The following is a 27,882-nucleotide window of genomic DNA, read 5'->3' as shown; positions in this document are numbered from 1 at the left end:
CATCACCACCACCATCACCATCATCATCATCTATTTTGGCTGTTATTATGTCATTATTGCTTTTTATGTTAAGAATTAAACCTAATGCCTCCTGTATATTAAGCAGAGGCTCTACTACTGATCCGTGCCCCAAGTTTGTCATTCTGCTTTCTTGTCAGTTTAAAAAGCACCAAAACCACATGCACGTAAGAATTGACAAAGGTCATCCCAAAAGCATAGCTTTGGTTTTTATTTTTATAGACTTTCTGAAGTTAAGTACTGTATGTTTAAAAGTATGAAACAGTTACTGAAGGATCTTAACTCAAAGAGCAAGAGTGGAGTTTCTGTGATAATATTGAAGCCAGAAGCTATTTCCTTCCACCTCAAATAACAAGAACCGAAATGATTCCGTTCCTGTTTGATGGTGAACTAGGAACATAAGTGAAGAGGAAGGAGGAAATATTAGTCAATGTGTGAACATACAGTGTAGCAGTGGATGCACAGTCATAGACTAATATAGCTTCAATGACAGCAAAGGAGTCATTGAATCCATGACGCCAATCAGAAAGAAAGCACCCCTACTGCCACCCTGTGTTTATCAGTCTTACAAACATGACACCATTGAACAACTAACTCCCAATGCTTTTTTCCCTGGCTGCTACTGTCTCTTTAATTGGCGTGCTGGGAACAGGTAACCAAGGCTGTCCTGTTTGGGCTTCTGCCATTAGGTTTTGCCCTTAAAATTCACTTCATGGACAGAGGGACCTCAGAGTTCTAATCGGACCTGTCTATGAAGTGACCTAAAATTCCTTGCCTCAATGAAGATGTTTCTCAAGTCCAATGGGTTCAATTGCTAGACACACTGGCTGGCATGCAGTATCTGTCCCATGGACACCTGCCTGTCACCCTCTGCCCAATGTCCACCCACACTTTCTATTAGTGACTGGACTTTCCACCTGCTCTGAACAACCTCACTCCTTCTGCTGCCAAAACTGAAATTAATCTCGGTGTCCTATGACAAAGTCTCCCTCCATGAATCATAGATAAAGCCTCTCTCTCAGTAATAAAAAGGTTGATGAGATAATGCATTCCATGACACCATAAAAGTGCCACAGATGGAGGATACTCTGAGGTCACAGAAAATTTCTCCTCCAGGGTCGGCCGTTGAAGCCTCTGCCTGCGAGTCAGGTTTTCTGATCGATAGCTATCAAGCTTGGAGTCACTGAGGTAGACTGGGTTTTGTTTTGTTTTGTTTTGCCATGTTTGTTTGCATTAGAGCAGTGATTCTAGGCCTTTCTAATTCTACCACTCTTTAATACAGTTCCTCATGTTGTGGTAACCTCTAACCATAAAATTACTTTGTCACTTCTTCGTAACTGTAATTTTGGTACTGTTATGAACTTTAATGTAAGTGTCTGATATGGTGGATATCCGATATGTGACCCTTGTTAAAGGGCCATTTGAACCCCCGAAGAGGTCACTGCCCAGAGGTTTCATAGCACTGCATTAGAGGCTTGCTGGAATAGACGTTAAAAGCTTTAGAAATAGGGTATAGACATGGGCCTGGCAGAGCCTCTGAGTTCAGACCTATATGGCAGAGTGGAGAACGCTTCGTACAGTTTTCAGGAGAAAAGGAAGAGCTATGATGTGGTTAATGTGTAGTCAATATTACACCCTAGCAGTCCGGCTGCCTCTGGGCCACTACGGAGGTGGGCAGGGCAAGAATTTAGAGAAACAACTTACTTTGGAATTGTGACAGTTCAACCAAACTGGAGGAGCTTTACAAACGGAGTGGCCCTGGCTGATGCTGAGAAGGGAGGTTGGGATGGATGTAGGTCCATCTGTTACACTTATGACACTGAGCTTGAGATGCTCAGCCGTGGTACCCTCTGAACGCTTAGCTTTAGCTCCGGCACGTCATCCACTTACAGCTGTGATCTTGTTCTATATATTTCTTCCAAGAAATATTTTCAACACGTTTCACTCACTGGTCAACAAAAGCCTATTTTATGAACATTCTGTTCCATTGCTCAGCGCCTCCATCCCCAGACTTAAGTGGAGTAAGTTTCCGGGTCTAAGGATTTCATTCAAGTTCTCCTTTTGTCACTGCTACAGGGAAATAGAATCGAATTATTTTATTTAGGATAAATTGTAAATTTCCTCTGCTTACAGTGAGGCCCACTCATATAGCCTTCCTTAGTTTTCACAGCAAACTTGTTTTCTGGGTCTGTAGGCATTGATACAAGAAGGGAAAGTTCTTGTATCCTTGGACAAGTATTTGGACTGAGACACAGGTAGTAACAGAAACAGTTTGGGGTTCTCGGAGCAACCTCTTTGATCTTGAGTTAGGTTCAGGTTACCATCATCCACTGGCTTCTTTTTCCTCTGTCTCTTCCTTCTTTTGAGTCAAAAAAAAAATTTTTTTTCACAGTTGGTCCTGTTTCTCATCTTGTTTCCATAGCAATACAGAAGAGTTGCCTCTGGGTCTCATTAAGAAAAGCAATCAGCTTAAGTTCAAGAATTTGCAGCCTAAGGAGGCCTATTTTTCTAGTTTGGGGGAGGGAGCACCCACAGAATGAAATAAGTTAAGAAAATCCAAGTAAAAGTCTTGTTGCCAACCCCTTCCTCGGAAACTTTTCTAAATAAACCCAAAGACTCAAAACCTCTTACATAAATATTTTCTTTGTTTTCCATAAGAAAAGATTCAGTGCTGTACTGTGGATGATCTTCCCAGTCTTCACCAATGCAGCCAGTCGGTAGCAGTACCTGTATGTGCTGGTGTGGAGATTAGATGCAGATTGTCTCGCTGGGACATGGGGCTTGTTAATTAGATTAGACTAGTGAACCAAGAGACCCGGGGATTTGCCACATCTGGATCCCCAAGGCTGGGATTACAGGCTCTATGCTACCACATCCATCTCTTTACACACTGCTAGCAATCAAATACAAGTCTTTATGCGTGGGTAGTAAGCCTCTGCCCTGATTTGTACCATTATTAATCTTGACATCTCAATGTATGTCAAACAGCTTACCTATGGCATAATTACCTGCAGTGTTTGTACAAAGAGTGATCCTCCAACTCAATTTACAAAATGAAAATCTCTATGAGAGGCTGTGGAGTTCTCTGTTTGAGTAACTACTCAGATATCTCTCCGTGCAAGCCAGAGTGTTGTTGTGGAAGAAGCCAAGGCCACCTGTGCTCCCGTGCCCCATCACCTTACAGCTCTCTCGTGGTACTTTCATCAGTTCAACAACTTACCAGAGTCCCTTGCACGAGCAGAGACAATGCCAGTGATGGCCAGGAGCACACTTTGAGCATAACTCCTTAACTATGCATCTCTCTTGTCTTCTACTTAAATTTCACCCTCATGTTAGAACTGTGAGAGGATGCAGATGGAAGAGACTGCTGGATCTCAGTCCTTCCTCTCAGTGTGGCCTGATTGGATAACCCCCATTTCTTGCATTTTAACAATACACCTTCATTTAATTGGCTTATGGATGATAAACCTGGTTTCCTGGGGGCTGCCAGGGCCCAGGTTCTAATCCTTAACAGTTCCAGAGCCATCTGACTTACAGGACAGTGACTAAGTCTAACTGCCCGTTACACTGTGCCTTACACACTTCAAATTTCTGTTTCTCAGTTCTTTAATCCTTTTGGTTTCCGATCGGTTTAATCTGTTCACTCAGAAGCCACCAGGTGAGCATCCTGACAAGAGAAGCAGTCATGAAGTGCAAACATGACAGTTGCAGTCCAGAGGAAAACACACAATAAGCAGCAATTCCCAACATTCTTGTCATCCTTAGGTCGTGTCGCTGGCTCTGGATGGGAAACAGCCCTGTCAAATTAAGTTGGGAAGTCAACCTTGTGATTATATCTAAGAGCAGACAGAACTTTCTTTTGGGTTACTTATTTTTCTTATCCATGGATATTGGTGCGGATCTGGCACTTGCTGAGGAAATTGTATGTAGATAGAACAGCCCTTTCTGACATTGGCTAGGAATTCTGCTTTGCACAATGATTATCTTTTCAATTTTGTCAGAACCTGTTGCTGTGGAATACATGTTTGTATGATGGCTCTTCTAACGTGTCTACTTGACTATGATCTACTTTGCAAAATGATTGCCATTTCAATTTTATCAAAACCTATTGCTATGGACTCTATGTTTGCATGGTAGCTGTTCTAATGTGTCCACATGACTATGGTCTGTCTCTCTAAATTATATTTTATTTATGAGAGAGGGAGAGACAGAGAGAGAGAGAGAGAGAGGCAGACAGACAGACAGACAGACAGTCAGACAGACACATGCACAAACACACACTCATTTTCATATATGTACTCACAAGTGAGTAGCTGAGTCATATGGCAATTTTAGGTTAATATCTAGGGAAACTGTCAACCAGGTACGTTGTTTCATCTTACTAATACTGCATATGTTTTCCAACATTGCTACATTCTTCCCAACACTTGTTATTGTGGCAATGTAGAATGATGAAAATTTCTTTTACATTCTAAGAGATTGGAACTTTTACTGGACCTCACAACCAAAGTTAACAGTGTATCTTGAGGTCGCTCACAACTTAAGGCCGCTATCTTACAGTTTACTCAGCTGATTTATTTAACCTTCTTTAAAAAGAACCATGCAACAGACAACCTTCCTTGCCTCATATTTCCCATGTAGTCAGCTTTTACAACCTAAGTGAATGCACATGTCCAATGTCATTACATACTTTTCCATGCCCTTGACCCAGAGGAATGCATGTGTGTTTGAGTAGCCATTTTTGAAAAGAGTATAATTAGAAGTTGAAAGCAATCTTCAACTAAAAGTGAACATCCATTCTAGATTTTGCACCAACATTTGGATATTGCTTGATGATCAGTGATGTTTCTGGGACCATTTGTTATCTGAGTCCATTGGGGTCAGTTGGAGCCAATGACCTAATACCTTGTAAAACTCTGTTAAACATTTCTGTAAAGATTCCTTCATCCTTTTCCCATGTGATGCTTTCTGTGCTGTTCAATAAGTACAGGACCAAGATCTTTGTTAGGGATGGATGCACTCAGACAGACAAAGGGACAGATGCACAAGCAGCCTTCAGGCAGGCGGACTCAGACTCTTACAATAGATGGAGAATGAGGAAAAGAGGACACAGGGTAAGCGAAGTAGCAAATTCAACTCTTAAACTTAAGCTTGGTTAAATGACACCAAGGGGAAGAGCTTTGATTTCTTTCCTTAATGCAACACATTATTGGCAAATCAGAGTTTATTATTAATGCATTCAAACCAACTGCATTTTGGGGCCCTGTGTGAGGAATCTTTAATGCATTTAATTCATGTGGTTATTTTTGAGCATCTTTTAGTTTGAATATTCCATTGGCTATTAAATCATTGTAAAACCTTCTCATTTCATCCTTACGTCAACGCAAATCATATCACCCTTGTGGCTTTATAGCAACTTAGAAATAAAGACGTTAATATTCTTCAACATCATTCTCGCCTCTCCTTATCAATTTGCCCCCCTCCCCCTTTCCTTTCTTCCTTCTGTCTTTCCTTCCTTTTCTTTTCTTTTTTCTTTGACTTTTCTTATTTCCTTGAATATATATATATATATATATATATATATATGAAGTTTGAAATTTTATTGCAAATAAATAGCCTACAGTTTTAACAGGCATTGGGAATAACGTGCAGATTGATATCGGAAATATTTTCACCTTAACAGCATTAGGTTTTCTGATCCATGTATATGGGAGACCTCTTCACTTTACCAGTTAATTTGCTTAAGCTTAAGCTTTACAGCTTTTAGAATATAAATTTCATGGGTTTTAAATATTTATTGAAAATATTACATAGGCAATGTTTCTTAATATTTAGTTGCTATATTGTATATTACATTTAATGGGTTTAATTATATTTCATCCTTTAAAATCTTATTTTTGTATGCTTAGTATTTTCATAGTCATTCTTACTTAAAAAACATTAACGCAAAAATGATATCGCAAATCTAAATATATAATAAAAGTTATGAAACTCTTAGAAAGACCATAGCAGGAGCCATAAATAACCTTGGGTTGGGCAATGACTCACATACAGTATTAATAGGAAACAACGGTGAGGTGGACTTAACACCAAAATATTCTACCATGGAAGGCAATGTAGAGAGAGAAAAGACAGACACGGAGCTCAGGAAAAAACATTGTCTGTTATCCAGAATATTCAAAGTACACATAAACAACTCAACAAGAGGAAATCAACAACTCAATTTCATAAAATGGGCCAAAGCACAGCACGAAGGGATACTGAATAAAGAGATAAGCAGAAGGAAAGAGAACCACAAGATAAGTTGCAGGGGAGTATAGACAGAAGCCATTAAGACAGCACTACATACCCACATAAACAGCCCAGATTCACCACAGCAAACAGTGTGGAGTGTGGAGGGCAAAAATGACCTCGTTTGGTGGTTTCTTAACAAAATATATTTTGTTATATATGTGAGAAATTTCACTACTTGGTAAAAACACAAATGACTTAAAAACGCATGTTGAAAACCCACACAAAATAGGTAGAAATTTTATTTTTCAATTGCCAAAACTCAACAGCAACCAAGATGTTCTTTTTTTTTTTGATTTTTAATATTTTTATTACATATTTTCCTCAATTACATTTCCAATGCTATCCCAAAAGTCCCCCATAGCGCCCCCCACTTCCCTACCCACCCATTCCCATTCTTTTGGCCCTGGCATTCCCCTATATTGGGGCATATAAAGTTTGCAAGTCCAATGGGCCTCTCTTTCCAATGATGGCCGACTAGGCCATCTTTCGATACATATGCAGCTAGAGACAAGAGCTCCGGGGTTCTGGTTAGTACATCATGTTGTTCCAACAATAGGGTTGCAGATCCCTTTAGCGCCTTGGGTACTTTCTCTAGCTTCTCCATTGGGAGCCCTGTGATACATCCAATAGCTGACTGTGAACATCCACTCCTGTGTTTGCTAGGCCCCGGCATCGTCTCACAAGAGACAGCTATATTTGGGTCCTTTCAGCAAAATCTTGCTAGTGTATGCAATGGTGTCAGCGTTTAGAAGCTGATTATGGGACGGATCCCTGGATACAGCAGTCTCTAAATGGTCCATCCTTTCATCACAGCTACGAACTTTGTCTCTGTAACTCCTTCCCTGGGTGTTTTGTTCCCAATTCTAAGAAGGTGCACAGTGTCCACACTTTGGTCTTCATTCTTCTTGAGTTTCATGCGTTTATCAAATTGTATCTTATATCTTGGGTATCCTAAGTTTTGGGCTAATATCCACTTATCAATGAATACATATTGTATGAGTTCTTTTGTGATTGTGTTACTTCACTCAAGATGATGCCCTCCAGGTCCATCCATTTGGCTACGAATTTCATAAATTCATTCTTTTTAATAGCTGAGTAGTACTCCATTGTGTAAATGTACCATAATTTCTGTATCCATTCCTCTGTTGAGGGACATCTGGGTTCTTTCCAGCTTCTGGCTATTATAAATAGGGCTGCTATGAACATAGTGGAGCATGTGTCCTTTTTACCGGTTGGGACATCTTCTGGATATATGCCCAGGAGAGGTATTGCTGGATCCTCCGGTAGTACTATGTCCAATTTTCTGAGGAACCGCCAGACTGATTTCCAGAGTGGTTGTACAAGCTTGCAATCCCACCAACAATGGAGGAGTGTTCCTCTTTCTCCACATCCTCGCCAGCATCTGCTGTCACCTGAATTTTTGATCTTAGCCATTCTGACTGGTGTGAGGTGGAATCTCAGGGTTGTTTAAATTTGCATTTCCCTGATGATTAAGGATGTTGAACATTTTTTCAGGTGTTTCTCTGCCATTCGGTATTCCTCAGGTGAGAATTCTTTGTTCAGTTCTGAGCCCCATTTTTTAATGGGGTTATTTGACTTTCTGGAGTCCACCTTCTTGAGTTCTTTATATATATTGGATATTAGTCCCTTATCTGATTTAGGATAGGTGAAGATCCTTTCCCAATCTGTTGGTGGTTTTTTTGTCTTATTGATGGTGTCTTTAGCCTTGCAGAAGCTTTGTAGTTTCATGAGGTCCCACTTGTCAATTCTCGATCTTACAGCACAAGCCATTACTGTTCTATTCAGGAATTTTTCCCCTGTGCCCATATCTTCAAGGCTTTTCCCCACTTTCTCCTCTATAAGTTTCAGTGTCTCTGGTTTTATGTGAATTTCCTTGATCCACTTAGACTTGACCTTAGTACAAGGAGATAGGAATGGATCGATTCGCATTCTTCTACATGTTAACAACCAGTTGTGCCAGCACCATTTGTTGAAAATGCTGTCTTTCTTCCACTGGATGTTTTTAGCTCCCTTGTCGAAGATCAAGTAACCATAGGTGTGTGGGTTCATTTCTGGGTCTTCAATTCTATTCCATTGGTCTATTTGTCTGTCACTATACCAGTACCATGCAGTTTTTATCACAATTGCTCTGTAGTAGAGCTTTAGGTCCGGCATGGTGATTCCACCAGAGGTTCTTTTATCCTTGAGAAGAGTTTTTGCTATCCTAGGTTTTTTGTTATTCCAGATGAATTTGCAGATTGCACTTTCTAATTCGTTGAAGAATTGATTTGGAATTTTGATGGGGATTGCATTGAATCTGTAGATTGCTTTTGGCAAGATAGCCATTTTTACAATGTTGATCCTGCCAATCCATGAGCATGGGAGATCTTTCCATCTTCTGAGATCTTCTATAATTTCTTTCTTCAGGGACTTGAAGTTTTTATTATACAGATCTTTCACTTCCTTAGTTGAGTCACGCCAAGATATTTTATATTCTTTGTGACTATTGAGAAGGGTGTTGTTTCCCTAATTTCTTTCTCAGCCTGTTTATTCTTTGTGTAGAGAAAGGCCATTGATTTGTTTGAGTTAATTTTATATCCAGCTACTTCACCGAAGCTGTTTATCAGGCTTAGGAGTTCTCTGGTGGAATTTTTAGGGTCACTTATATATACTATCATATCATCTGCAAAAAGTGATATTTTGACTTCATCTTTTCCAATTTGTATCCCTTTGATCTCCTTTTGTTGTCGAATTGCTCTGGCTAGGACTTCAAGTACAATGTTGAATAGGTATGGAGACAGTGGACAGCCTTGTCTAGTCCCTGATTTTAGAGGGATTGCTTCAAGCTTCTGACCATTTACTTTGATGTTGGCTACTGGTTTGCTGTAGATTGCTTTTATCATGTTTAGGTATGGGCCTTGAATTCCTGATCTTTCCAAGACTTTTATCATGAATGTGTGTTGGATCTTGTCAAATGCTTTTTCAGCATCTAACGAGATGACCATGTGGTTTTTGTCTTTGAGTTTGTTTATATACTGGATTACGTTGATGGATTTCCGTATATTGAACCATCCCTGCATCCCTGGGATGAAACCTACTTGGTCAGGATGGATGATTGTTTTGATGTGTTCTTGGATTCGGTTAGCAAGAACTTTATTGAGGATTTTTGCATCAATATTCATAAGGGATATTGGTCTGAAGTTTTCTATCTTTGTTGGGTCTTTTTGTGGTTTAGGTATCAGAGTAATTGTGGCTTCATAGAATGAGTTGGGTAGAGTACCTTCTGTTTCTATTTTGTGGAATAGTTTGTGAAGAACTGGGATTAGATCTTCTTTGAAGGTCTGATAGAACTCTGCACTAAACCCATCTGGTCCTGGGCTTTTTTTAGTTGGGAGACTATTAATGACTGCTTCTATTTCTTTGGGGGATATAGGGCTGTTTAGATCATTAACCTGATCTTGATTCAACTTTGGTACCTGGTATCTGTCTAGGAACTTCTCCATTTCATCCAGGTTCTCCAGTTTTGTTGAGTATAGCCTTTGGTAGAAGGATCTGATGGTGTTTTGGATGTCTTCAGGATCTGTTGTTATGTCTCCTTTTTCATTTCTGATTTTGTTAATTAGGATGCTTTCCCTGTGCCCTCTAGTGAGTCTGGCTAAGGGTTTATCTATCTTGTTGATTTTCTCAAAGAACCAGCTCCTTGATTGGTTGATTCTTTGAATAGTTTTTCTTGTTTCCACTTGGTTGATTTCACCCCTGAGTTTGATTATTTCCTGCCGTCTACTCCTCTTGGGTGAATTTGCTTCCTTTTGTTCTAGTGCTTTTAGGTGTGTTGTCAAGCTGCTAATGTGTGCTCTCTCTAGTTTCCTTTTGGAGGCACTCAGAGCTATGAGTTTTCCTCTTAGAAATGCTTTCATTGCGTCCCATAAGTTTGGGTATGTTGTGGCTTCATTTTCATTGAACTCTAAAAAGTCCTTAATTTCTTTCTTTATTCCTTCCTTGACCAAGGTATCATTGAGAAGAGTGTTGTTCAGTTTCCACGTGAAGGTTGGCTTTCTATTATTTATTTTGTTATTGAAGATCAGCCTTAGTCCATGGTGATCTGATAGGATGCATGGGACAATTTCAATATTTTTATATCTGTTGAGGCCTGCTTTGTGACCAATTATGTGGTCAATTTTGGAGAAGGTACCATGAGGTGCTGAGAAGAAGGTATATCCTTTTGTTTTAGGATAGAATGTTCTGTAGATATCTGCCAGATCCATTTGATTCATAATTTCTCTTAGTTTCACTGTGTCCCTGTTTAGTTTCTGTTTCCATGATCTGTCCATTGGTGAAAGTGGTGTGTTGAAGTCTCCCACTATTATTGTATGAGGTGCAATGTGTGCTTTGAGCTTTACTAAAGTTTCTTTAATGAATGTGGCTGCCTTTGTATTTGGAGCATAGATATTCAGGATTGATAGTTCCTCTTGGAGGATTTTACCTTTGATGAGTATGAAGTGTCCCTCCCTGTCTTTTTTAATGACTTTGGGTTGGAAGTCAATCTTATCAGATATTAGAATGGCTACTCCAGCTTGTTTCTTCATGCCATTTGCTTGGAAAATTGTTTTCCAGCCTTTCATTCTGAGATAGTGTCTATCCTTTTCTCTGAGATGAGTTTCCTGTAAGCAGCAAAATGTTGGGTCTTGTTTGTGTAGCCAGTTTGTTAGTCTATGTCTTTTTATCAGGGAGTTGAGTCCATTGATATTAAGAGATATTAAGGAAAAGTAATTGTTGTTTCCTGTTATTTTTGTTGTTAAAATTGGCATTTTGTTCTTGTGGCTGTCTTCTTTTAGGTTTGTTGAGGGATTACCTTCTTGTTGTTTCTAGGGCGTGGTTTCTGTCCTTGTATTGGTTTTTTTCTGTTATTATCCTTTGAAGGGCTGGATTCGTGGAGAGATAATGTGTGAATTTGGTTTTGTCGTGGAATACTTTGGTTTCTCCATCTATGTTAATTGAGAGTTTGGCTGGGTATAGTAGCCTGGGCTGGAATTTGTGTTCTTTTAGTGTCTGTATAACATCCGTCCAGGATCTTCTGGCTTTCATAGTCTCTGGTGAAAAATCTGGTGTAATTCTGATAGGCTTGCCTTTATATGTTACTTGGCCTTTTTCCCTTACTGCTTTTAGTATTCTATCTTTATTTAGAGCATTTGTTGTTCTGATTATAATGTGTCGGGAGGTATTTCTTTTCTGGTCCAGTCTATTTGGAGTTCTGTAGGCTTCTTGTATGTTCATGGGCATCTCTTTCTTTAGATTTGGGAAGTTTTCTTCTATAATTTTGTTGAAGATGTTTGCTGGTCCTTTGAGTTGAAAATCTTCATTCTCATCCACTCCTATTATCCGTAGGTTTGGTCTTCTCATTGTGTCCTGTATTTCTTGGATGTTTTGAGTTAGGATCTTTTTGCATTTTACATTTTCCTTGATTGTTGTGCCGATGTTCTCTATGGAATCTTCTGCACCTGAGATTCTCTCTTCCATCTCTTGTATTCTGTTGCTGATGCTCGTATCTATGGTTCCAGATTTCTTTCCTAGGGTTTCTATCTCCAGTGTTGCCTCATTTTGGGTTTTCTTTATTGTGTCTACTTCCCTTTTTAGGTCTAGTATGGTTTTGTTCATTTCCATCATCTGTTTGGATGTGTTTTCCTGTTTTTCTGTAAGGACTTCTACCTGTTTGATTATGTTATCCTGTTTTTCTTTAAGGATTTGTAACTCTTTAGCATTGTTCTCCTGCCATTCTTTAAGGGATTTTTGTGCTTCCTCTTTATTGTCTTCTGCCTGTTTAGCAGTGTTCTCCTGTATTTCTTTAAGTGTGTTATTAAAGTCCTTCTTGAAGTCCTCTATCATCATCAGGAGATATGCTTTTAAATCCGTGTCTAGCTTTTCCGGTGTGTTGGGGTGCCCTGGACTGGGCGAAGTGGGGGTGCTGGGTTCTGATGATGGTGAGTGGTCTTGGTTTCTGTTAGTAAGATTATTATGTTTACCTTTCGCCATCTGGTAATCTCTGGGGTTAGTTGTTATCGTTGTCACTGTTTAAAGATTGGAGCAGAAGCTGTGTTCCACTCACCAGCAGTCTCTAAATCCTGCGGCGGGGGTCGTGGGTAGCTGACGGTACCCCGGTGCTGGTCCAGCCGGAAGAGGCCTGTGGTCCTACTCAGGCCGGTTTTCTGCTTCCCTAACTAATGCAGTCTCTGGTCCCGCGTGCAATTGGATTGGAGCAGAAGCTGTGTTCCACTCTCCAGAAGTCTTAAGATCCTGTGGCGGGTGTTGTGGGTAGCTGGTGAGTGTCAGCCGACCCTGCGCCCCAGCTGCCCCGGTGCTTTTCTGACCGGAAGAGGGTTGTGGCCCTATGTAGGCCGGATTTCTCTCTCCCCAACCAGAGCAGTCTCAGGTCCCGCGTGATTGGACTGGAGCAGAAGCTGTGTTCCACTCACCAGCAGTCCCAAAATCCTGTGGCGGGGGTCGTGGGTAGCTGGCGGGTGTCAGGCAACCCTGCGCTCCCGCTACCCCGGCGCTGATCCGGCCGGATGAGGCCTGTGGCCCTACTCGGGCTGGTTTCTGCTTCCCTAACTAATGCAGTCTCAGGTCCCGCGCAATTGGATTGGAGCAGAAGCTGTGTTCCACTCACCAGCAGTCCCAAAATCCTGCGGCGGGGGTCGTGGGTAGCTGGCGGGTGTCAGGCAACCCTGCGCTCCTGCTACCCCGGTGCTGATCCAGCCGGATGAGGCCTGTGGCCCTACTCAGGCCGGTTTCTGCTTCCCTAACTAATGCAGTCTCAGGTCCCGCGCAATTGGATTGGAGCAGAAGCTGTGTTCCACTCACCAGCAGTCCCAAAATCCTGCGGCGGGGGTCGTGGGTAGCTGGCGGGTGTCAGGCAACCCTGCGCTCCCGCTACCCCACAGCCGGATGAGGCCTGTGGTCCTACTCAGGCCGGTTTCTGCTTCCCTAACTAATGCCAACCAAGATGTTCTTTAATAAGCAAATAATGAGACTGAGACCACAGGTCATCTGTACAACGCCATAGTATTCAGAATTGAAAAGAGATGCACAGTTAAACAACAAGAGCCATAGTGGAAACTTTAAACACGTTACTAAAAAGAAGCAACATGAGAAGGGGATGCAGTGTTTTATTCCAACCATACAACATTTTGGAAGCAGCAAAAGGACCAGTGGTTGTCTGGGGCTGGGAGAGCAGAGGTTGTTTGAATTTTGCTCTGGACCACTAACTACTTTTAAAAACAGAGTCTACTGTTAACACAACAGCACCCAGACCTATCACTGTCCCCAATTTCCTCTCTCAGGACTTCAATTGCAGGACTTGTGTCAGACTTAGTTTGAAGCTGTTCCAAGGAGACTCGAGTTTACCTCTGCCGGGACCTTGGGAAAACTGCAAACCCATAGACAGCTAGAACTAAGGTCGTGGGCGCGCGCGTGTTTGCTGTTTCGTTTTGCTTATTGCTACACAGGGAGCATGGGTTTCGAATTTCCCTCAATGCCGATATCTTAGTAGGACACTTGTCAAGGACAATTGGGTTTCTTCTTGACACTCAGAACCACATCTGTTTTACCCTGCGCTGTGGCTTCAGTCTGACTTGTTCCCACAGGCTCACGTGTTTGCACATGCCTTTTCCCGCTGATAGGGTTGTCTGGGGAGATCCTGGAGCCTTTAGGGGATAGGGCCCAGCTGGCGGAAGTGGGTTATCTGGGTCCAGCTTTTGGGGGACAGGTACACCCAGTCCCTGGCTCTGACCTTTCGGTCTGCTTCCTGATTCACAGTGAGGAGAATAGCTTTCTGCTTGCTCCATCACCTTGCTCTGCTGAGCTGCCCTGCCACGCCTCCCCCACCGGGATTCACTGAGACATTCCAAACTGTGAGCCTAAATGTTTTCTACCATACGATTTTCTACCACAGCGACACAAGTCGACACAAGTGTAGCTACTGTACTCCAATTCTGAGGTCATGGTACTTTGTTAGATTCAGTTCATGGGAGGGTAAACTTTATAAATGTCCACTCTGATTACATTATATGTGCTCTTTAGATCACAGCTCAGTACATTCCAGAGACTGGCAAAATCACAGACAACTCCTCTACATTCCCATGATGCTCTCTTTTGTATTTTTAAAAATCATTTTGTCCTTATCAGCTCAATCATATATTGTAACAAACTCCCTTCCTTTTTTTTTTTTTTTTTTTTGTAGTGTTACCTGATATGAAATCAAATGAATATTTCTTTACCACCTCCCAATGAAACTAGAAGGCTCTGGATTTGATACAACATGACCTGTGGTGATTTTTATTTGTTCCCTCCCTTCCAAATTTCAGCTTTGAAAAATGATGGTAGACTAGATCATCCCTGCTGATGTTTCTGCTACACGTGGGCTATATGGCTATGATTCCTGAGTCTGCTTCACTACAGGGCACCGCTGTTCCGGAAGGCAGGACCACACTTATTTATCCCTGTTGGGCTGTCGCTGGACACGTGTTGGGCCATAGGGAAGCCCAGGGACACCACTCCCAGGGTGGGGAAGCGCAGTCTGAGGCTAAAGACAGCTGGACTTGGCTTGTGGGTTCCTGGCCTTGCGATGAGGCCAAGGCCGTCTGGTTCTCAGGTTCTTGGACACCCAGGCACCGCTAGGAGTCACAAAAGAGCTGAGAACAGAGTGGAAGTGGGGACGGGCAGGCTGGATTTGCCCTGGGGCTTGGGGGTGGAGGGGAAGGGAGGAACTCTAGCTGGTCCTTCGGGGAGAGTCCTTGGCTTGTTAGCTGTGGTGGGCTTGAGCTTGGTTCAGTCATGTCTGGAGTGCAGAGAGGCCTTCTACAGAAGACAAGACTGCCGTGGCTCTGTAGGCGAATGCCTTCTCCATGGCTCCCTAGATGATGAAAAGAGGCAGTCCATGGTTTTAAGACCTTTATTGTCATGGTGGTAAGTGTATGTGTAAAACCATAACCCAATTCTCAAGGTGGGCCTGAGATTAAATACATTTTGCAAGAAGGAGTGTCTGGGAAGGAAAGCGTATTGGCTAAGCCCTCCTTTACCTACCTACCTCATTAAAATCTCTATCTTGAGCCTACGTGACCACAGGTCATATCCTCTACATGTGGAGGGGCTTGGGGCATTGCCCTTACATGAATGATGGCCACAAATCTATGGGGGACTGCAGCTGGTGATAGGGGCCTGTTGCCCGGGATCCGGCAAAACTCCTACCGTCCCTTCAGGGTCTCCGGGGCTTCTAGCCTTAGCTCAACCCGGACCACACTACCTTTTACAGTCCCACAAGTACAGTGATTCCTAACTGTATGGGATTCTCAATTGGTATTTGTTGTTGTTAAGATTTTATTTTAACATTTTTCTATCTCATGTTGTCACTCAGTGAACATCTGAAGACATCTCTAAACCTTCTAAGTGCAAGGATGAAATGACTCTACTCCAAAACTCAGGTCTCCTCTGACCTGCATTGTTTATTTTCCCTGAGAAAGTTAGAGTTCTGACACCTGGTTGGGGTATGCACTTGATTGGTGACTATTTAAATTCTACTTTAAAATACTGTAGAAGTGACAATACCTATATCTATATAAGTGAGATAAGGTATATAACTATACCTGTATACGTAACCATTGTTATAAAAGTGAGAATTTCATAAGGTATGTTGTTGCTGTTCTCCTTATTCTGATTCTAATAGATCCCAGAGGTAAAAATAACAGCTTTAGATTTGAAAGTATTTTATACTTTTTGTTTATTAGTCTTAAGTAATTATTTTGATTTCTTTGAAAGAATTGTTTCAGTGATCATAGATCACAAAAATGCTACCTAAAACTAAAATGCTACCTAAGTGTGTGTGTGTGTATGTGTGTGTGTGTGTGTGTGATTGTATCAGCAGATTCAATATTTTTAAAGCCCTTCAAAAACCACACCATAAGCCAGTAGCAAGCATTGGAAGGGGGGCGCTTTCCTGAAGGAAGTGCTGTTTACTGCTGAGAGGCTTCAAGTGAGAATAACTGTAACCCAAGTGTGTCTCTTCTGATGACTGAAGATGCAAGAGCAAGTTGTAGCCTTGAAGTAATAGGACCCATGGAGATGAGAATGCAGGAAATACATTATTCAGTTCCTAGCTACTAATGTGATTTAAATTCTTTTTCATTCCATTATCCTGGGCTACTGGGCACTTAAGTTGAGTCAGATTTATGAGCTTGTCCTAATTAACAAGGGTTCCTCTCCTCTCTGACAGAGGAGCTAACTCAACCGGGGGGCGGGTCTTTTTGTTCTCTGTCCTCACTGTCTCTCTCCTTGGCACCTCCCTTTTGGCCAGTCTATGGCTCCATTAACTTTAAAAAACAAATTAGACTCTACCCTCTTTAACTGTTTTCACTTTGCTCAAATCAAAAAGGCACTTAATTAGCTTGCCTCTAGGATATATTACTGCAATAACAGGATCTTTATAAACAATATAAAATGATAGCCTAAGACAGTCTGAATTAAAAAAAAAATCTTTAAATGAGTTGTGGTCAACACCTAAAGGACATTTTGGGAAAGTCGGTGAATTCACCTAACAGATTCTCCTGAATATAAAACCTTAAAAGACCTATTTTGCTTGCTTTGCCAGAAGATCATGAGTATTTTGAGAAAAATAAAAGTTTGCTTTTTCAATCCAAAGTTATGCTAAAACTTTAGCAGAACCCATTCATGCTTAAAAAAATCATGAGCGGTTATGAAAGGGAAGAAAGCGCATTTCAGGTCCTGAGGACCCCGTGCTGGCAGGGCTCTTTACAGATGTCTCCTGATAATTTAAGATGCATTAGATCAATAAAAAGAAGAGCATTACCTAGAGACAAGAGTAACCAGAAGATACAGATGGAAGACGTTCCTTTTTCCATATCTACCATTTTAAGACACAAATATTCATTTCAAAATCTAGCTTTTTACTTTGGACATAGAAAATGGATTCACAGGCCATCTTTATTATGCTCATAAGAGATTTTCTTGTTTTCCTAGCAGATATACAAACATATGCAAATGGATAATGTACTCAAATGACTTATAAACATTTACAAACATTATGTTAGCTCTACAAATTATTATGAATTAAGATATCTTGTGGTGATATAAGCCTGAGGACAAAATATTCAAGAAAAATTTTTAAACAGTTCAAGTATTACATTTCTACTATTTTGTAGATTGTCCAGCTTAAAACTCATAATCAAAATCTAATCAGGCTGTTATAAAATACAGAAGCTTAGAATACAAATGAGTAATTTATCCTTGAGTATAATTGATTTATGTGGCTCTGTTTTGAAACATTGGAAATAAACCCAGTTCTTCTTCGATATATATTCTAAGACTTCATTTCTATTACAAACGGTTTCACAACACAATATTAAATTTAATTTAATTTTCATGACTATCTACTAGAACAGTTTGTCCACTGAAATATTAAAGAAGTAAGCTGTTTTGTTGTGTATATGACTTAACCACCACAGTAGGATCTGCTCGTTTATTTTTTATAAGATATTAATTTTCTTGTACTTTTAAAAATTCACAAGATGTTTATTCATGAAATATGTCTCCATCATATAAGAGCTGTCTTCATTTTCAAAACTCTGCTTGTATCTAAATTTATAATTGGGGTCAAATATTTCCTTGAGTATTGACCTTTGTTAGGGTAGCTGAACAGCAATCAAATACCTCTTTAATATAAAACATAAATTCTGAAATATTTTGCAAGACTGCTATAAAGAAACAGTGTGGAGGATGGCGATGCAATCAGGACAGTTTGACAACCAAACACCAGGAAGGTCCACTTTTTTTTAACTTCTTGTATTTTTTGTAACAAGAACATCCCTTTGAGTACAGGCAAAGGTCTTCAACCCAGCAGAAGTCTGTCCACTATGGCTTCACGAACACACCAACAGCACTTGGAGAGTTCATTTATTTCTGTTGATACTTCCTCTGCTTCTTCAATGTCTCCATTTTTGCTTTGCTTTATGTTGACTTTTTAAGAATTTACAATGGGGCTGGCAAGATGGCTCAGCAGGTAGCAGAGTCTGAATAATTGTGTTCCACCAGGCCCCACATGGTAGAAGGAGAGAACAGACTCCTGCAAGCTGTCCTCTGACTTTCATAAGGGTGTTTCGACAACCCATGCCCTAATCAACAAATAAATATATACATATAATTTTAAAAGATATAGTTAAAATTTGTTTATTTATTTTGACAATGGTCTTTGGCTTTTCTTTCTGTATCTCACCCATTTCCTTTCGCTCAAAAGCATTATGGGAGAGCTCCCATCTACGGGCTTTTGTTGTCCCTTCCTGTATACCTGAGCCCTTGGGATGCTTTACAAACTCTGTTTGTTTCAACAGGACTAATAATTTTTGATCAAGAACCAATTAGCACATTAACTCAACACAGCTGGAGCAGCATTGGATTTAGAGCAATGGAAAACAGGCTCCTTTGGCACATTGTGAGTACACGGCCGCAGCTGATTGGCAGCTCTTCTGAGCCGTGATTTCCACGTCTTGAAAGGGAGAGGGAGAAAAAAAAATACTTATTTCAAAGCTTCGAGTGAATGAGTCTTACAAAAGATAAAGTTCTCTAAAGCGCTTTGTACTGTGAAATACTCATACTCTTATTATTTTAAGACTTAATGTTTCTTTGTCTTCCTTCCCTCACGCTGTCTCGGAGGGCTTCCACATCTATAATTGAATCTGCTATTTTGTCTTTGTTAATATTCTAAGTTTATGCTGCAGCTTTAATGTAACCATCCTCAGGAGCCCACACGGCAGTGCCTCGTTCTTTGCCAGTTTATCTAGAGGGCCCAGGCGCCGTTCTAGGCAGAAGGGTGTGAAATGTGGGACGCTAAACTGGGAGTGAAGAAATGACAGAGATAAATTAGAAAAATGGGACAAAGAGTTAGTAAGAACGACACCACTTCTCATGGTATCGCACAGTTCTCTGAGGCTGCTGGAACCATTCCATTGTAAATCTGTAAACATAAGAGGCACTGAATATTCAAAAAAGAAAAAAAGCAAAATAAGTCCGTAGAACAGACTAAGAGAACCAAATAGCTCAAATAGAGCCTTTTGAAAACCCTAGTAAGTGGTTTTTTTTTAATTATATTGTATGTGTATTTCAAAATAATTGGGTAATGTTGCTATTAACGCACTTCACCGAATCTTTCCTTTACCAAAAATTTGCTGAAATTGTGCAAACTCTTTAGCATAAACTTGGTACTCCTAGAAATACCTTGTAAATTTCTCTGCCAAACATGTCACTACTGCTCATTTAAAAAACAAATAAACAAACAAACAAGCAATAAAACAATAGACAAAGCAAAACAAACAAAAAAAGCAGTGATAAGTCTGGTGTGGACAAACCTAAAATCCTGACACTTGGGCAGCTGAGGCAAGATTAGGCATTCAAAACCACCTTGTTTCTATAGCAAGACTGTATCTCAAACTGACAAAACAACCCCAAAATAAATGCACTATCGTTGGTTATACCTTCATTCGCTCCCAAACTATTCATCAAACACTTACCACATTTCAGTGTTCAAGGCTACAATTATATAATAGCACACAAAATGATCATTTTCAAACCCTAGCTCCCCCAAATCTCTACTTGCTTCATTAAATGTTAAGTTAAGTTCAGTGATAATAAGTTAATAATATTTCTCTATTAATTTAATAATTAAAAGTTAATAATTTTCTCTAGGGAGAAAAATTAACATTGAGAACCAAGTAAAATTTACATATTTTTATTTGTTTAACAATGTAATTAGGATGACAAGGAAAAAAAAAGTAAAGAAAAGCTTTGAAGGCAGAAAGTTCCATGGAGAGCTGAGGGCAGAACATTCCAGACAAAGGGATAGCACATACAGGGGCTCTGAGGAGTGTTTGCATGCCTTTCGTGAATGAACATCTGCAGGGGCATGCTCCATGAGTCCTTCAGCAGAGTGAGGAAGCCGGAAAGCTGCTGAGATGGTGGACACAGTGATGTCCAGTCAGATCCAAAAGTCCATACTGTTTTCTACCAAGGTGAGGGAAAAGCCAGAGGATACTGAACAGAGGGGAGATGTGCTGGCACATCACAACGGAATCACCCCTGTTGGGGGACACAGATCAATACGGAATCAATACGGAAGTAACATGGACAGTTAGTTTGGTCACTGGATAGTGGATCCACCCAGCACTGTGGCACTGCTATTCCTAGAAAGTCTGAGGAGCAGTGTTGAGGGTGCCGGTCTCATGGCCACTCAAGGAGACGGACAGAGACGAGGTGGTGGGCATTAGCTTGCAGCCCACAGTTGCCTGGGTCTAAGGTGGAAAGAGAAGGCAGAGTCTGCAAAGAGACTGAACCTAGTTCCAAAGATACAGGGAACCCAGGTCTCTGATGGCCTCCCACAGCAGGCATAAATGATGTCTGCTCTCTCCACTCACATTCAACCATATACTGGATGGAGATGCGACAGGATCTCCAGAGCTATCATGCCAGAAAAGGAAAGGAAATTCATAGACTTCTAAAGTCTTGCTTAGTCGTAGGTAGCAAAAGCACTCACATAAAAGTTCTGGGAAACCCATAAAAAAATATGTAACCTTCTTAAACAATTAAGTGAGTTTAGCAGGGTGGCAAGTCAATTTATTATTATTTTTTAAAAATTCACTTTATACCCCACTCACTGTCCCCTCCCAGTCACCCTCTCCAAAAATCCTTCCCATTCCCCTTCTACTTCTCCATTGAGTCCGGGGGTCGGGGGGGGGGGAGAGTTATTCCCCCACACTGGGACATCAAGTCTCTGTGAGGCTAGGCACATACTCTCCCACCGAAGCCAGACAAGGTTGCCCAGTTAGAAGAACGTATCCCATGTACTGTTAACAGCTTTTGGGACAGTCCAATTTCCAGTTGTTCACAATCCACATGAAGGCCAAGCTGCACATCTCCTACATATGTGCCAGGAGGCCTAGGTCCAGCCCTGTATGTTCTTAGAAAGCCATTTGTAAAAATGATTATTTTCTTTTGACTATGAAAAAATGATCATGAAATAGGCTCAAAGCACAATAACAACACTAATATGAAACAGTTAGAAATAAATTTATAAGAGATTTTAAGACATGTGCATCAAAAACTATAAACATGGTAATGAGGAAAATGCAAGAAAATCTAAATAAAAGCAGATATGTATCTTAATAAGAACATGTTTTATAGATATCTGTATGCATATAAAAGTAACATAATTAAACAAGATGGGCAAAATGTCTGTGTTTTAAACCAAAAAGATTCAAACACAGGAAAATACAGGCAATATCATTACTCATTAGGGAAATACAGTTAGAGATTTAGTGAGTTATTAGTACACGTATAGCTTTAATTAAATACATTCAGCAGAAAGTAAAGGGACTATGACAAATACTATGGAGCATTGTAGTGAAAGACTCCAAAACTCCCAAAGGGAGGCACTTACTCAAGCCTCGGGTCAGCCGCGCCCCCAAGAAGACACTGAGACCGAACTTAAGATGTATAGAGAGTAAGATTTAATACAGCAACGACAAGAAGGCACATAAAAAAAGCACATATACCAGATATCTGGGGTCGAAACTCATGCAGCCAGCAAGGTGCAGAGGAGATTCGGCAACTAGCCCAAATTTTCACAGGCTTTTATAAGAAAAGGGTAAGGGGAAAAGTACAAGTTTTACGTCACCAAGGTGTTCTGCCAAGGGGCTTTACATAACCAAGGGGTCGTGTCCTATATTTTGGCAATGTACTCGATCTATTGGAACATTCTGGGATAGTACCAGGAGGCCCCTATCTCAAAAATGTTCTTGGCATAGTCTTCAGTTGGGAGGGGTAGGACTAGGTTCTTTCCAGGAGACCCCTTATCTAAAAAATGTTCCTGGAGCAGTTTCCAATTGGGAGGGGGTACCTTGGGGTAAAAAGTTCAGGAGTGCTCCGGGAACAGTCTCTGGATGGGAGGGGTAAGAGGACCCTGAACTGAAGAGTTCATGGAGAGTTCAGCTTTCCTTCTTTCAGTAGCATTATATATTATATATTATTATTATATATTATTATTATATATTATATTATTATATATTATATATATATTATTAAATATATAGAGCATTGTGAGACAGCTTTGCATTGCTGTGATCAATTGCCAAGGAAACAAGCTAAGGAAATAGGATTTATTCTGGACCGTAGCCTTATAGCGTTTAGTCTGTGGATAGTTACTTGGCTTCATGGTTTGTGAGGCCAAACGTCAGGGTAGAGAACATAAAGCGGAATAAACTGGCTCTCTGCATGGCATACATAGGCATAGAGTAGGAGGGGAAGAGTCCTGGGATAAGACATAACCTTCTCAGGCATGCCCCTGTAGTGGTTTAAGTAAGGTTGTTCTCAAAGGCTCGTGGTTTTGAACACTTAGTCCCCATTTGGTGGTGCTATTTCAGGAGGTGTAGAAAAATTAGTCCTGTTGGAGGAAGTATTTCAGAGGAGGTGGACCTGGACAGTTTAAAGAGCCTCACCATTTCAAGGTTTCTCTCTCTGCTTTGTGCTTGCAACTCAAGATAATGATATGTCAGTTTTCTGCTCTAGCTGCCGTGCCTGCCCCTGCTGCCCAACTGTCTACACCACCATAGACTCTAACCCCTTAGAACCATGGGCCAAATAAACTCATTCTTCTGTAAGTTGCCTCGGTCCTGGTGTTTTTTCCCAGGGACAGAAAGCAATCAGCATTCACTGTTAGCGTCAGCTGTCAATTCGGCACTACGAAAATCACTTGGGAAGAGGGAGCCACAGTAATGAATTTTCTCATTCAGACTGGCCTGTGGCCACATCTATAAGACATTTCTTTAACTCATAATTGATGTATGAGGACACACTCCTCTGTGGCCAATTCCATCTATAGGTATATAGGCCTAAGCAAGTCAGAGGGGGTAAGCTAATAGGCAGCATTTCTTCATGGTTTGATCCCCGTTCCTGCTCCAGGTCCCTGCCTTAACTTCATGCCTTGGCTTCCTTTGGTGATGGACTACAACTTGTAAACTAAAATACCTCCCCTCTTTTTTTTCTTCAAGTTGCTTTGTAGTTTTTTTTTTCCTCCAAGTTGCTTTCTACAAGTGATTTTGGTAGTGCTGTTTATGATAGCAATAGAGGTGCCACTGAAAATGCCCCACCCCCACCTCAACCTACTTCTTCCAAGTACGTTCTTTCTCCTAATTGTCCATTCACCTATGAATTTATCAATGCATGAGTCCATTGCTGAAGTTAAAACCTTTTTGATATACTCACTTCTCAAGATCATTAGTAGCTGGGGACCAAGCCTTTCATACAGGGGCTCAAAGGACATACTTCATTCAATACAGGGTATCGAACTCTCCTACTCACTGGCCAAATGCCAATCATTATATCCTCTTAAAATCATTTCAGGGGTTATTATAGAAGTCCTAACATACCATTACACTCCTATGGTGTTACCCAAAAAACCTCTAAAACAGTATAAAACCACAAAGATTTACATTCATATGTTCATTAAGTTCAAGAATAAAAAAGACTCAAATTTCCATTGTTGACAAATCTTGGTATAGTCTTATAGTTAAATAACCTCACCCAATTCATAGATAATCATTGCAAATCCCTACAACATAAATGAATTGTCAACAGATTTCACTCTAGGTAGCAAGGCACAATAGGCTTCATATTTTAGAATTGATAGATAGATAGATAGATAGATAGATAGATAGATAGATAGATAGATAGATGAATAGAAAGGTATACATAGGTAGGTGGGTAGGTAGGTAGATGGATGGATAGATAGATAGATGATAGCTAGATAGATATGGCTGATATAGATAGATTATAGATAGATAGATAGATAGATAGATAGATAGATAGATAGATAGATAGATAGATAGATAGATAACTAGAGATTATAGGTCCTCTGGTCACCACCTAAACATTTTAAGACAGTCTCATGTTAGAGCAGTTTGGTCTTGAACTCATCCCACTGATGAGTCTATCTTTGGGCTTCAGATCCTCGTGTTTCTACCTCCCAAGTGCTGGGATTGAAGACATACACCTTACCCAGCATCAGTGTCCCTTTTGATTAGACTAACTCCACCCCCAAAACAGGAAGCAAAGAAGAATAAAGAAGAGTAAAGACAGTGGTTGACTTCAGCCAGCTGGGTATAAATACAGGTGGTCACTCCACATCGATCAGCAATGCCCCCTGACAGATACAGTAGACAGTAATACCAAAGGTAGCTGAATCAGTTCAGACCAGCTTCTGTGACTTCCTGGCTGGGGGGCAGGCACACAGCACTGTTACCTTTGCTCTTAGTGAACTTTTCAGTGTCGGGCACTCCAGTCTCTCAGCATAGTCTTTCTTCTTATATATTTCTGTATAACACACTGACTTTGGATAAATTGGGCTTCCAGAAGCACACCCCTTCCCTGGAATGCCTATGCTCTGGAAAAAACAACAACAAAAAAAGAAAATACAGAGAGAAGAACTATTAAGCCCCTTGGGATACTGGAATCAAGGCCAACCCTGCTCAGCTCACAGCTCCTATCTAAAGAATTCGTTCTTGTTTCCTTTTTTCTATTCAAATTAAAGTCTTTACAGTTTTTTATTTTATGTGTATGAGTCTTTTGTTTGCATGTATGTCTATGAACCATGCATATGCCTGGTGCCAATGGAGGAGGCCAGAAGATCCTTGGAACTGGAGTTACAGACATGTTCTGAGGAGGTGAAATGTCCTCACAAGGTTGGGTGCGCACACACACACACACACACACACACACCCCCAGAGAGAGGGGGGGGAACAGAGAGACAGAGACAGAGAGAAAGAGACAGACAAAGAGATAGAGAAACAGGGAGATAGAAGGAGAGACAGAGGGAGAGAGGGGGTCCTATACCAGGTGCACACAAATGCACACAAATAAACACATTTTCAAATAATAACACAAAATACACAATACTTCACTGGCTCCTTCAGAAGAGCAGCCAGTGCTTTTAATGGTGGGGCCATCTCTGCAGTCCTTCTACTAAAAAGTGAGATGATAATCAGAGGAAACTTTCCTGGAAAAGATCATGCGAGAGAGCATGAACACTGAGCATCTGTTTATGGTTGTTTACGGCAGCAGGTACAGACATGGTCACTGTAAACAAGAAATTAAAATTCACTAATTGGCTTGCCATCCAAAGTGAACACTGTTAACAGTTTTGTTACCTTCTCTCTAGGTGAGTTTGATCATTAGGGAAAAACAATTATCCAAAAATAACAAAGTGGATTTTTTTTTTCTGTAACTCCAGTATATATACTTTTCAATGAAATATTGCTCCTGCTATTTTATGCTATTATTTTAAAATGTATTATTTATTTGTATGCATGTGCGTGTCTGGTGTGTGTGTGTATGTGTGAGAAGGTAATTTTGTGGGGACAGTTGCCTCCTTCCACCTTTATGCAGGTTCTGGGGATTAAACTATGGTTACCAGGCTTTCCTGGCCAATCATCTTTACCCACTGAGCCATCTTACCATTCCTTGTCATTATTCTAAAACTTTAAACATGAAAAGCCTACATCTTGAGCCAAATTTTCTTCCCAGTTTTAGTTTTGGTTCCAAGATATCCTGCAGTTTGAAGCATGATGTTGAGGTTTGAATAAGAGTCTTCATAGGCTCATATATTTGAATGCTTAGTTACCGGGAGTGGCATTATTCGAAAGGATAAGGATTAAGAAGTGTAGCCTTGTTGAAGAAAGTGTGTTACTTTCATTGATATTTATGAAGCTATGTGTTTTATTCCAACTATCTAATTTCATTCTTCCAACAAGCATGCGAAGCACCCTACTACAGGTGTCAACTCATTTTAGAGAGGAAATTCCCCAGCTTGGAAGCTTCAATAACTTGCCCTGTACTATACAACTCCAGAGATTCAGAATCATCAAGCCAGAGAGTGTCACTAAGAAATCCAATATGCACAGCATTTTGAACATTTCCCAAAACCTCCAGTCCTGTATGCTAGCTACATGGTTAGGCTGAGGGATACATACTGATAAACAGTGAGGAAGGTAGATACTAGAGAGGTCTTCTCCAAGAGCTGAGTTTGTGATGATAAACAGGATTTCATGATCATAGTGAGATGAAACATTACAACCTGTCCACGTGATTTTCAGCTGTAGATATAGATCCTTGATCTGAAGCCTTGGCTTGGTCTGGTTTCTTAACCACTCTTTGAGATGAAGGGTAAATTGGAAGCATAGCAGCTTCTATCTCTCCACTCATCTATCTTAAGCAGAGACTAGCAATAACTAGGAATGCCAAGCTAACCCATTCTCCATCAGTTCTGAAAAAGAGGGGCCCAGTTCCCAATTCCTTCTTTTGTGTGCTCTGAGCACACTGCTAACTGCTGCATAGTGTTCTACACTACGTCCTATCATGATTTTAATTGTCCATTCTTCCAAGTCTGAATGATGGGTGCCTTCCAAGATCCTGTCATTGTGACGTGATAAGTGACATGACAGTGAACATCTTTACACCCTTTTGGATGACCTTTGAAAGGATACATATGCTGTGGTAGAATTGTTGAACCTGTTAGCAAGTCTTGATGTCATATCTGTCACTAGTGATAATACAGTCTTCTCTCTACCAACATACATATGTATATACTTAACACCAATATATAATACATGTATTATACTTGGAATATCATTATACTTGTTAAAGTAATTTTACATTTTCTTCACATTCATTAGTATATCTAGGCTAAAACCACAAGTCAGAATATTCATCACTACATCCAGAATACAGACCAGACTAATTAGCATACATTGGCTGGGTACCCACCACCCATTGTTCTTCATTAGTTCTTTCATTAGAGCATTCAATTCATCAGCTCTTCATTATTGTTTTTTGTTTGTTTTTTTGTTTTTGTTTTTTTAAAATCTTTTCTTTTTTTTTAAGATTTATTTATTTATTTATTTATTATATGTAAGTACACTGTCGCTGTCTTCAGACACACCAGAAGAGGGCGTCAGATCATTACGGATGGTTGTGAGCCACCATGTGGTTGCTGGGATTTGAACTCCGGACCTTTGGAAGAGCTAAGAGCTGTCGGGTGCTCTTACCCACTGAGCCATCTCACCAGCCCTGTTTTTTGTTTTTAAGACAGGGCATCACTACATATTCCTGGCTAGCCAAGAACTTACTATGTACACCAGGCTGGTCTAGAATTCATAGAGATTCATCTGTCTCTCTCTCCCAAGCGGTAACATTAAAGCTGTTTGCCATCATATGCAGTGAACTCTTTATTCTTTTCTTTTCTTTTCTTTTCACAGGTTTGAGGGTTTGTGTTTACTTGGTTTACCAAACCTTTACACTTTACATCCACTTACAGTTTGAAAGAAAATACAGTACATATGAAAGTAGGAGGCCAGCCAATCAGAAGTGGCAGAAAAATGAGCAATCTTACCGCAGCGCCCTCCTTAGTCCTTCACAGCTGTGAAAACACCAGAAGGCAGGTTTAGGCCCCAGGGCTGGGTTTCC

General features: G+C 40.6%; 1 protein-coding gene across 1 annotated transcript in view; it reads left to right on the top strand.

Moving 5' to 3' along the window:
- Positions 1 to 1,121: 1,121 nt before the first annotated feature.
- The window catches only part of Samd5 (sterile alpha motif domain containing 5), an 89,056-nt gene continuing 62,295 nt past the window's right edge, over positions 1,122 to 27,882 (top strand). Inside the window, exon 1 of the mRNA XM_021175243.3 lies at positions 1,122 to 1,206. The gene's annotated coding sequence lies outside the window, so the exon portion shown is untranslated. The remainder of the gene's footprint in view (positions 1,207 to 27,882) is intronic.

The sequence above is a fragment of the Mus caroli genome, unplaced genomic scaffold, assembly GCF_978045245.1.
Source record: "Mus caroli unplaced genomic scaffold, Mus_caroli_1 scaffold_9, whole genome shotgun sequence".
In the NCBI taxonomy this organism is placed as follows: Eukaryota; Metazoa; Chordata; class Mammalia; order Rodentia; family Muridae; genus Mus; species Mus caroli.
Note: the sequence above shows the minus strand (reverse complement) of the source record. Positions and strands in the feature narration are given on the sequence as shown.